At 47.4% G+C, this 12,122-nt stretch overlaps 1 protein-coding gene across 4 annotated transcripts in view; it reads left to right on the forward strand.

Moving 5' to 3' along the window:
- The first annotated feature begins 1,496 nt into the window (after positions 1–1,496).
- The window catches only part of SLC4A4 (solute carrier family 4 member 4), a 115,935-nt gene continuing 105,309 nt past the window's right edge, over positions 1,497–12,122 (forward strand). Inside the window, exon 1 of one of the 4 annotated variants that reach the window (XM_036382716.2) lies at positions 1,497–1,693. The gene's annotated coding sequence lies outside the window, so the exon portion shown is untranslated. The remainder of the gene's footprint in view (positions 1,694–12,122) is intronic. The other 3 variants (XM_054514510.1, XM_054514512.1, XM_054514511.1) reach the window with 3 other exon arrangements.

Here is a 12,122-nt window from a genome sequence, read left to right on the forward strand (position 1 = left end):
ATTCAAAACTTCTCAACTGATGTGGTGCTCTGCTTTTGTTAACACAGGAAGTCTCATTAATTGAAACGAAATACAGTTGTAAGTGATGGAAGGCACCACTGTGCCCATTGGACACTCACTGGCTGTTGAAAAACAGGTTCGTAAAAAACTGGCTTTATTAAAGGGAACAGAGGAGCCCAAGCCCTGACCCATTCATGTGCAGACTGTGGCTCTGAGATCTTCCAGGAAAACATGGAACAGCATGAGGGGACAGTGACTTAAAGCCAATCTTCTGTTCTCAGTGTCTGGGGACAGCACAGGGGTGGCAGCAGCAGAAAGGAGAGGAGGAATTTGGCAGGGAGATCCTTCTGCAGTGCTCTTGCTCTGCTCTGCAAGTGCCGTGGTTTCTGTTGCTGCTGCTTTTCCTGCCCAGCCAATGGATTGTGTATTATTCCCTAGTACAGAGTTTGGATGGGTGACAAAGGTGGAGCTTGGTAGCTGAGGAGCAGCTGTAGAGCCAGTTGCTGTGTGGTAATCATGAACCTTGCTGAAGAAGGGGAGTTTTCCCCCTGTGGAGCTACAATAGCCTCCTTTGTTCCCCTGGGAGTCCGTGTATTTCCCATGATGGATTGCTGTTCTGCCATGTTCCTTGTGAGCCTTTTGTAGAGCTCCATGGTTTAAAATATTTTATGGATCTCATCACCTTGGCCTGGACAGTCAAGCTGAGTGCAGGAGCTACAGCTGACTGAACAAGATGAGGGATATTGGCACTGCTTTTGTCCAACAGCAGTCTGGAGGGAACCTGTGGAAGGGTGATGACTGTCCATGGAAGTGTCTGTGTAGGAGAGAGAGGAGGAAGTAGGAGTGGGCTGGCAAGCAAGGTGAGCCTTGCCATGCTGGAAGTTAAGGAGAAGCAACACGTAAGGTACTATTTCTGTGGAAAATTAAAACGAACTGACTAAATTATGGTTTCTATATTTTTCCTGGGTTGGTTGTTGTTCTTGTTGGGTTTTTAATGTTTTTGAGGTTGTTTGGTTGGATTCTGTTTGCTTGGGTTTTTTCCAGTGCTACGTGCTTTTGGCGCAGAAGCGCCGTGGGTCGTGCGTTTCCAGCGGCAGGGAACCTGCCCTGGGCGTGCGACAGGAGCTGTGAGCAGCCCGCGGCAGTATCGCGGCGGTGCCCTCCAGGGAGAGCATCCCCCTGCTCAGGGGGATGGCATCTCCCGGCCTGAGGCACAGGGTGCCCACTGCCAGCCCCACTCGCAGCCGGCGGGGGGTTCCCGCGGCCGCCCCTGCTCTCCGCTTCCAGCCGTGGCAGTGCGCACCTGCCCCGGCACGGCTCGGGGCGGAGAAGCGCAGCCCCGGCCCTCAGACTCCTCCTCCGGGCTCCCCGCCCCGGGCCCCGTGACGCCGAGCGGCGGCCGGGGATGGGATGGGACGGGACGGGCCGGGATGGGAGCGGGTGAGGGGACGGCCGAGCCCGCCGGCGGCTTTAAATGCGGGCCCGGGCCGGCGCCGCCAGCACAGCCTCGCCGCTCGCTCGGGCTGCCGTGGGCGCTCACTCGCACGGACACGGAGGGGCAGGTGTAGGGCCCCCGCCATGCCCCACTGAGCCCGCCCGCAGCCCGTCCGCAGCGCTCGCCCGCCACCCCGGCTGCCCCGCAGCCGCCGCCCGCCGCCAAGCTGGAGGAACGCCGCAAGCCCGAGCCCCGGAGGTGAGTGAGTGGGAGCGGGGGTGGAAACGCCGGGCTGCGTTTCTCCCTCCTCGGTGTCTTTTTCGGTGCCTAGCTCTGCTGGAGCTAACTTTTAAAACGCTTCATGGTGTTTGAAAACTTTCTTTACCGTTTCAGTTCATCTTCAGTGAGTTGTTAGCAGCCGCTAAATAGGCAGCCTCGTCTTTCCCAGGTTTCCAATTATCCACCTGGTATATGGTTGTATGGAGTGTTTTATTATCCAAGACCTGTTTGTTTGCCCTTTCTGTGCTTCCTTTGAAGCGCTGCCATCCATAGCGAGAGCACACGAGGAAATGAGGACTTAACCATCTTTAGGCTTGTTCCTTTTTTTCTGTACGGCGTTAGTTCCTAACGGATTTTTCTCCTGTTCCGAGCGCATCCCTTTAGCCCTCGCGTTCAGGAGGAGCACTCGGATGTGCAGGGAGCTCCCACGACATGATGGAAAAAGGCACCGGGCTCTCCCAGGAGAGCGGGGCTCGGGGTGCGTGGCAGCAGCTCCGTGGAGTCGTTCCGCAAAGCTGCTCCTGTTAGTAAAGTTGGGCGCGTAAGGAGCAAGGTCGGGCCCTGGGGCAGATCCGAGCAGTGGCAGCTCCCGTGGGGAACTGCTCCATCTGCTATATATAGGTGCTTGCTCCTTTTGTGTCAGAGGTGCAGTTACTGTGCATCTGAACTTGACTCTGTGCGTGTGCTCCCAGCTGCTTAGGGACTTTGTTCTGGTTGTTCCTATAATGTACATACTTTCTGTTTAAAAAAACAAGGCAACATAAAAGCCCACCCAGCCAACCAAAAAAACCCCACCCAAAAAACCGAACAACAAAAGCTTCACTAGTTGGATTTAACAATGTGTGCCAAACTGTATATATTGTGTGTGGGACAGAATATGTTGCTAAGTGCTGGTGTGATAGGCTGCAGGAATACACCTAGTTCTTATTCTGGTTGAGATCAGTAGGAAATTGTACAGAGGCCCCCTGACCAAAGCAACCTTCAGGCTCCCAAACCCCAGCAACTATTGAATGAGAGACTTCATTTTGTTCTCACAATCTCCAGTCCTGTGCCAAGTAATTAAACGGGACTGTTTGCATCTGTGCTTGCTCAGAGCATGGTACATAAGCTGATCTGTCCTAGTCCTATCCTGGACTGCCATTCCAGGCTCAGAGACTTTTTCTGGTGACACTTGGATTAGATGATGGAAGAGTTAATTTTGCAAAGCCTGGTTTCAGCTGGTGATTTTAGCTCTCATCAACTTCACCTGCTGCTGAGGGTCAGTGGGATTGGAAGGGCAAATGCTAGTGCAATCTGCAGGGATACTTCTTCAGCTTCCTAGGAAGGAAACACAGACTTTGAAGTTCCAGAAAAACTAGGAGGATTTGTTTCTAACTTACCCTTCACTTCTACTGAGCTCAGGGTAAGTTAATTTCACATTTTTAAAAGCAGCTGCTGGACTTTAGGGACCTGCGTTCCCGAGATTTCAAGGGACTGGCAACTGTAGACTGCTGACCTCAGATGAGTAGGAAGCAAGGTATGGTGGTGGGGTGAGAAGGAATGATGGATTTTTTTTTCTTTTTCTTTCATTTTCCAGCTATAGGGAGGAGAGATGAAGCTTTCATTTATGTGCACAGGGCATTCCTGGCAAGGTAACACCCTGCACTCATCCAGTTTGCTCCCAGCAAGGTCTGGCAGGATTTTCTGCAGCTCAGAACTGTGCAGGTTTTTCCCTTAAACTTCCATGTTACAATTTTAGATCTTGAAACTTCTCTGCAGCCAGAAAACAGCCTCATGTACTGGTGCTGTCTTGTGGTATCACTTGCAGCAGGTTTTTAAGAGGAGCTTTTAAAATGCGGTGGGTGTAGGGTAAATGCTTCGGTTACCGATGTCTTAAGCTGATAAGAAAAGGCTGAATTTATGCACAAAGTGCAGTTCAAAGAAAAACATCCCTGTGAGAAGGAAAAATCTATAACTCCTTTTGTTTTCAGATCTACCTGCTTATCAGACAGGGTGGAGGAGCTGAGTGTGTCTCTGGCTGAAGGTTTTCTAATGCTGCCACCCTGGACAGCTGTAATTAATAAGCTGGAAGGGGTTTTGGGCAAGGTTGGGAAGGAAAATTGCTGTGTGAGAGGCTAAAGAAAAAAACCTGTTCTTATTTTTCTGCCAGTAAGTGTGTGAACAGCTATTTGCAGTCGGAGGTGCTGCCTTGCCAGAAAGATGCAGTCATAAAGGGAAAGGTGTTGCTTTGAGAAAGGAAAATCTGGGGTAAATGTGCTGTTTTGGGAGGTGGGTGCCCAAAAATGGGCCTTATGGGTTCAGCAAGCGATGCTCCTGTGTGTGTACATGCCATCTGTTAGTGCAGATTTGCTAGTAAACCAATTTCTCTTCTTTAATTTAATTTTTTGGATTTTATGCCGTGACTTTGTTATACACATCCGTATCAAAATAGCATGGCTTTTACCGGTGTGCATCCCAGTTCCTCCCCTGGGCTGGGAGAAGCAGAGGGCTTGGAAGGAGGGTTTGGGGGTGCCTTGCTGCCAGCAGTGTTCCTGGCGCGGTGGCACCACTGAGTCCCTTGGTGCTGCTGAGATGCCTTCATGGCCCCACTGTGAGAGCATCCTTGTCACGCTCCAGAGACCCGCCTCGCACATATCTGCTGTGTGCATTAGGTTCAGAATTGGAACTCTTGCTTTGAGCAAATTAAAAGGGTACTGATAACTCCTCCTTGTTCCAAGTCAATTAGCTGCTTCCGGCTTCAAATCCACTTAGAAGGCTCACAAGGGGGGGAGTGCTCTTTGAAAACCCAGTAATAGCAGTTTATGGTTAATATTGATAAAGGAGCGCGTGTCTGTGTCATTGTGCTGCGTCTGGTGGAAGGAAAGCTCTTCTTTTGTGCTCCCTCAAAACATAAGGTCTTTCTCTTAGCTCACACTGCCTGGCTTGAAATGGAGATACAGCTATAAAATGGTCAAGGTTGCAGTGGATTCCCACAATCACTCAAAGCAAGGCTTCTGCCTCCCTGCCCTTGAACTTTGAGTCGCTGTAGCATCTCATTTCTCCTGAGTTTGCTCAGGATTGTGCGCAGTTTGTGGCAGGAATGCTTTTTATTGCTGTTGGACAGTGTCAAAGACAATGACTGCACCCATAATTGGGTGATAAAACAGTGCGTAGCATAAGTAAAAAGCTGCAGAGCTCTTGCTTTTCAATGGTTTAATTACATTAACTGAAGAGATAAAAATGTCTTTGAATTACACACACAATTATGAGTCTTTCACATAAGGAACATATTTGAACTTGCCATAGGGACTGGCAGTGTGGTAAGGTTGCATGGAGATTTATGAGAAGTTTGAAAATCAGAGAAAGCTCCATCTCAGTTCTTGGCGTTCAGTTTGATTTGGAGCAGTGGATTTCTGTCCAAATTCAGTAGGCATGTAGATCCATGCTGTTGGAGTATGGCTGAGCCTTCTGAGCACAGGTTGCAGGCAGCCCTGGTTTTATCTGAATTTTCTCACCAGAAAAAACAGAAGAGTTGATTCCATGTCACCAATATCAGAATTCTTTGAATCTGCAGTGCAAATGAACTTTCAGCCTCTGCATTCCAGAAACGTGTGCTATTAGGAAAGTTCGTTCTGCTGCCAAAGTAAAACAGAGACTGAGGGGTGGATTTAAAATAGCTTTATTATTTATATATATAAATACGTATGTATATAGAGAGAATATGGCTGATCTACATGTTTTCTACTCCTAAGGAAATTCTTTTAGTGGGGGAAGAGAATTTTCCAAGTGTTTCAAATCCTAGCTGTATTATATAACTAACTTTATAGGGGAACAGGATCATATTAGTGTTTTGCTAGCATATAATAAATACTTGCTAAATACTCTGTATTAATTCTGTCTTGAAAGAAGTCTTAATTTTCCTTTCGTAAGTGTTGATCCATACTTCTGGCATCCCAAAGTGAGTTGAAGAACTTGGTGGTGGGAATTGTTCCATGACTTCTTTTAAGACTGAGGATTACTCAAATAACTTCATTCTGTTATTAATGATGATGATAAAAGCTATTTCATATTATTCAAAATATAGTTAGTAATATATTATTATTAATAATAAACTTACATATTATCTATAAATAATACAGATCTATGGTACCTCTGCTTTTGACCTCTGTGAGGTGACTGCTGCTCATCTGTGAAGTTGCTGATGTTTGATGTGACTGTTCCCCAGGGGAGGTTGAATTTTACTTTCTTTTGAAAGCTATTGCAATCAGCTGGTATTATGCAAGAAGTCCTGGTGGGTTTGCATGTCCAACAAATTTTTGGCTTTTTTTCACAATGGAGTTATTCCTGTGGTGTGTTCTGTCTTTTTCTGCTACTTTTTCTGAGCGAAACATGCAAACGCTTTGATTTTGATGACTGTGCAGATGTATAATCTGATGGCAAAAATGACAACTGAAGTCTTGCGTGCCAACTACTCATCTTTGCTAAAATTTTTCAGTTTTCTCTATTTTGTACAGTAGGTGCAGAAACAGAACTTGTGTCTCTTTTTCAATGGTGTGTGCAACTTGAAGATTATGGTTTTCCTCCCAACTTTTTTGATAAGTTTTTACTTCATTTTAATTACATCTTGAAGGTTTACTGAGCTCATTTAAACTCTTAACCTTGAACAGAAGGTTGCAAAAGTTAATTGCTTTTATTGTACCTGTAGCGCTGTATAACACTTCAGACACATTGTCAGCCCTTCGACGTAAGCGTAAAGGTCTTTTCATCAAGGCTGCTAAATATGAGGTTGATAAGAATGAAGCTGGGCAATAGTTGCTCACTAGCTCAATGAGAAGTGGCATTTGAGCACATCAAAACTGTCTATTGCACTGGAATTGAAGGGCATTTCTTACACACAGGAATTGGATGTGCACATTTTGCTGAGGTCTCAGAGTTAGCAATTGTGGTCATCTTGAAGTGGATGTTACCTAAATTCTTGTTAAATTTGTCTAGTCTGAGCTCACTTCCCTAGCTGACACTCTGTGCATTCAGCAGACACAGAGCATGTCTCAAGACCAGCAGCCCTGCTCAACAGAGCTGCCTGTGTGTTCTTCTGGGCAGGAACAATCATCCCCAGGGGAAAATAGATGGGGCTTTGTTCTCTTGTGTCCCCAGCAAAGCTCTGTTCCAGAGCCTTGATGGCACAGCGAGCCAGCCTGTGGTGCCATGGGAGTGTTCCACATCCATTGTTTGACATCTCATGATCTCTTAGGTGAGCAGTGATGGGGTTTGAGCAGTACTGTCCCAGTAGATGTGTCAGTGTGGGGCTTCATGGGAGCAGTAGTGCTGATGATGGAGTGTCAGTGCAATAACACCTTTATCAGTGCAGTGAGAGTAGTTGGAAATGTGGAGCTGTTGCCTTAGTCCCACAAAATACTTCAGTGCAGGTGACTTCTGGCCTTGAGGCAATTCAACTCATTGGCCTTTGAGGCCATGCTGAAGTGCTGTGCTGGGGTGAGTCCTGCATGAGTAGTTCCACTGGCATGAATGGAAGAAATGTGTGCTGAGATATAGGACAGTGTGTGGGGAGAATTCATCAAGTGGGGCCAGAGGGGTGCAGGGACAAAGTCTGGATTGCAGCCATGAGCTTGCTTGCAGGGTGGGGTTGGAAATGAGTGAAAGACCAGTGCAAAGTCTTGAGTGCATCTTTGATAGGCACTTGGAGGGTGACGTTAGAGAGAAGCTGTAGAATAGAGTATTGATTTAGGGTAGAGTTGGAATGAACTTAGAGCTGTCATTTGTCCACCTGCCTAGCTTATCTTTTCAGTTCCAGTTCATCTGTCGGATGACATCAGTGAACTTTTGGAAAAGACACCTTGAATGGATATTGAAATGCTCTCCATTTCAGAGTGCATTTGTATCTCTGTTGTGTTATTGGCATATCACTGGAATGTGCACGGAAAGGAGATTATTGCTGCCCAAGAGCAAGAACTGCTTCTACCAGAACATGATAGATGCAATGATTCCCTGTAACTCTGTGAGTGCTTCTCACTTGGGATAAAGGAGTATGTTTCTCCCTTTTAATCACTGGTGAATGATCAATTTTTATACCGAAGCTGGGCTTTAGAAACAAAGGCAGGCTGTCTCCCATGATGTACAGCTCCCATGTCATACAGGCTTGGAGAAGGCCTTCTGTGTCCAGTGGGCTTTCCTGTGCCTGGGGAAGAGTTTTTGCACTGTGCCTGATGAGGCGGGTGTGCGGTTCCAGCCATGGGACTCTGCAGGGTTCTGGCTTGTACGAGGCACCTTGTTGACCTTTGGGTCTCTGGGCTCTGTGTTGCTACCTCGGCAGGGCTCTGAAGTTGAGGCTGAGAGCCTGCTAGCATGGAAGGAATGTGAGCAAGCCTGGGCTCGAGCCTGGGCTTAGGCCTGTGCTTCGTCGGCAAGGCAAGCCCAGGCACCCTTGCTTGGCTGCTGGGGCACAGAGCTCCAGGCAGGATGCTCTCAGTGCTCAGCCTCATGGCTTGCTCCTGTTTGCAGTAGAACTTGAAGGAGTGGGCATGTAGCTGCCATCCTTGGGCTGTAATTTAACCTGGGATGGACACTCTGGACCCGTGAATAAAACAGTGTAATGGCAGGAATTGCTGCAGAAGGAAGACCTCTGTATTTCCCAAGTTTTGCTTGGATCACGGCTCTCTTTGCTTTGCCAGGAATACAGTGTATAAATTTTGTTGAAAGGGAATATGCTGCAAAACAGCCCTGTGAAAAAACCCCAACTGTGTGTTCCAGTGTCAGAATCCTCTCCAGAGACTGAGTAAAGGGAGATGGTGTCTCCAGCTTTTAAAATAATTACTCGAATTAAAGATCAAGCTAAAAGAGCCGAGTTCACTGAACATTAGCTATGCAACTTAATTTGTTAAAAAGCATTGGAAAAACAATGTAAGCTCAATGTCTCTCCCAGCAAGTAACCTGGATGTCCCCTGAATCTTCAGAAATATGGGAGTATAGAGATTCCTGTGAACTCTAAAAGTTTCTGTAATAACTTTTCTATGAATGGGGCAACGCTTCTTGAACGAACCTGTTTCTGCCTTTTTAATTCTAAGTGGTGAGTAGGACACCTTTGCATTAAGTATTCCGGGTCTAGTAATGCCTTGGGTTGCCAACAGCTCTGTTTTCCTGGAAAGGCTTGACTTATGATTCAGTGAAGGTACCTGTGGGTTTTTGTGGAGCAGTCTGTTCAGTTCTGGATGTGACCCTTTACTTGTAATTCTCAGAAATATCTATGAAGTCTTGATCTGTGGTATCAGCCCAACTTTTCTGGCTCTGTTCCCAGACCAGTCATTCGGCTTAGCAATAAAAAAATGCAAGATAATGGATGCAGATAACTGGGATTTAATATTACTGTAGCCCATTTCCCGTTTACCTTTAAACAGCCATGTTGCAATTAGGTGCTGGGCATAAAGCCCTTCTTTGTTAACAAGTGTCTCCAAGAAATGTGTGACTGATGACCATGTCTGGGTTCAGCCGTGGTGGCCCTGACAGCTTAAAAAAGGAGTGGAAAAGCTGCTTGTGCTTTTATGAATATCTATTACCAAAGCAAACTATTTCAGGCCCGTTACAGAAAGAGGCTTTTTCTGAAAGAATGACTTCCTGCAGTGTTTTAAGAAGATGCATGTGGAAAAGAGGATGAAAGCAGATGGTGGGTGATCGACACGAGCCGTGAGGGGACTCCAGCATGTCCTCATGCACAGCCACTGATGCTTCGAGGTGTACCTGCTGCAGCATGGGCTTGGCCAAATCCTTTGAGATCTACCTTCTCCAGCCTGGAGTTATCCTTTGGGGTGTCACCACAGGTCACAGCCCATTGGCCCAAGCTCCCACTGGAGCTGCAGCCTCCTCAGAGTAGCCCTGAGCTGGGCCCCGCCAGCCCCGCCATGTCGTCGTCACTGCTGTTATCAAAGCATTCCCAGGCCCAGCAGAGCAGCCTGATAAGCACCACGGGGAGCACTGAAAGCAAAAGCTGCCCCTGACGACCTCTAGGCACCCCATGTAGCCAGGCAAGCGTGCCCATGGCAGGGCAGGAGCCTGCTGATCAGTATCCATACAGCTATGACAGCTGTGAATTCCACCTAGCACATTCCAGTCAAATCTGCCGTTTGTTTGAACCCTTTGTGCCCCATACTGGACACCAAAAAGGAGTGTCCTGATTTAACCCCAGCTGCACCACTGCTTGCTTGCTCCCACAGCAGGAACTATAACATTGGTCAATTCCCATTTGTGAATTGTGTGTTTCCAGCACAAATCCAAACTGTAGCCCCCTGCTAGATACTGAGAAGAAAATGAGCTGTACCCCAGGCAGAGCAGCACAGAATGTTACATCTGCTGTGGTTCTTGAGGATGCCTTTGAGTTTATAGTTCCTAAAACAGAAGTAGCAACTCTTGCTTTATACAGAGTTCTGGAGGAAGAGGAGAGAGAATGTGGAACCTATAAAATATTTTTTATAGTACTTGTTCATGTCAAAACACTATTGCTTGAAACACTAATGGGTAAAGGGCTGAATTGTACAGGCACGTGGGAAATCTGAAGAGAACATTTGAGGAATGCCTGGGAAGTTCACGTTTATGGACTAATGATCTGAAGTCAGAAGGAGCCAGCTGCCATGTAGGGAGAGCAGCTCATTGCAGTGACAAACTTGTGTAAGTGACAGTAGAGGAGGCTGAGCAGCCTTCCTTTGGTAAAGGAAGATGCAAGCGATCTTAATTTTTGAGGTTTTATCTGTCCAGAGAAGGATTTTTTTCATAGTCCATCCTTAGGGCAGATGAAGTTTTCCAGACCCTGAAAGAAAGACTGATGCTGAAGTCTCATTTTCTCTTCCCTTGCAGAAGTCTGCTTGTTTTTTTGTCCAAGCTCAGTAGCCTTTATACTGATGGTTAGGTTACTTTGGAAGCCACAGGACGTCCAGCAGTGCTGCTTATCAGCATTGCTGTGCTCCTACCAGTTCTGTCCCACAAGTTTTTCTTCCGGACAGCATTGATGGGTCACAAGGAAGGAGTTCAGAAGAAGTAGCTGTGAGTACTTTTTGGCAAGAGATGACTTTTCAGCTCTCGGGTTGTTGTTTTCTTCACAGTCTTGTTTTAGGCTGATATGAATAAGTCTATTTTGAGCTGCCCTTAAATGGATGTCACATAGAGGACAGTCTTGTTAAAACTTGGGAGTTGCCTGCTCAGCAGTTGGGTTCTGCGCTCTTGGCCGTGGTTGGAGGATACAGTAAACCCAGCTTTAGGGTACTGAGAACCAAATTAAGAACCTGACTGTCCCATGGAGCAAAATGCCAGTCCAGAAGCAAACACATTTTGCTGGTGAGGTGGGTTGAACATTGCTAAATGGATTGCCTTATGCAGGATCATGCATTGTCTGCTCATAGCAGTGTGCTTTTATGCTGCATCATGTTCATGCTGCTGGAGCCGGTGTCCTGCTGAAGGAGCCCGTGTTGCTGTGCTGCTGACTAACGCCATGAGAACGCGATCATGTGCCCTGCCTGCTCTGGGCCAGGCTCTTATTAATCACTAATTGGTCTGCAGGGCTGGGTGTAGGGATCGCAGGCTGGCTGCTCCTTGCTGCCATCACGCGCCCCAGCTCAGGTGCTGGGCGGGTCAGCATGACGCCCTGCTCTCACGGGCTGCGTGCACCCAGGGCCAAGGGGCACCCCAAGGTGATGCTGTGCTCCATGCTCCGGTGACCTGTTCCCTTAGAAGTGTACAAAATCCCCCTTTGCTGTCTCTGCAGGCACTCTCAAGTGTGTGGCTGTGTGGATGAACTCTCTGTGGGCTAGTGGCCATGGCAGTGAGGTTCCCCCAGACTGTGTCATATCCCAGTGGCTGCTGGTGCTCTGGAACAGCTGTTTCCTACCAACCTGCCCCTCTGATACCAAGTGAAATTTGGAGGAGGGGAAGTTTTCCTGCATGTAGGTGTAATATGTAATGTCACTGGTTAGTGATAGCCAGGCACCACACGTATGGTTGACCCAATAGCAGATGCTCTCCCAGGAGCAGGAGCACCATCTCTGGCCATGTGGAAGGCAATTGTCACTTGCAGTTATGTTTCTGCTTGTGATCCTTGTGGGTATCTTGTGAGGGACCTGAGGGACCTGTGTCCTCCTGGCTCTGTGGCTTGTGCTGGTGTAATCAGTGTTTTCTTGAGCACTTGGCACTCTTGGGAGGCAGAAAGGCTACCTGGATCTGTGTTGCTCTGGGCTGTGACTGACTCTCTTCTGACTGGACCTTAAATTGGTGGAAGTGGTGAAATTCTTTTTTTCCGTTCAGTCTCAAGTTATAAAATAACTTGGTTTTGCAGTTCACTTCCCTCTCTCCTCTTCTGTCAGGAAACATTTCTTTATCTTCAGTAAGCTTCCATTGGCTTGTGTTTTTTGGGGTGTTTTTTTTGTGTTTT

This window comes from Molothrus ater, chromosome 4 (assembly GCF_012460135.2).
Source record: "Molothrus ater isolate BHLD 08-10-18 breed brown headed cowbird chromosome 4, BPBGC_Mater_1.1, whole genome shotgun sequence".
NCBI lineage: Eukaryota > Metazoa > Chordata > Aves > Passeriformes > Icteridae > Molothrus > Molothrus ater.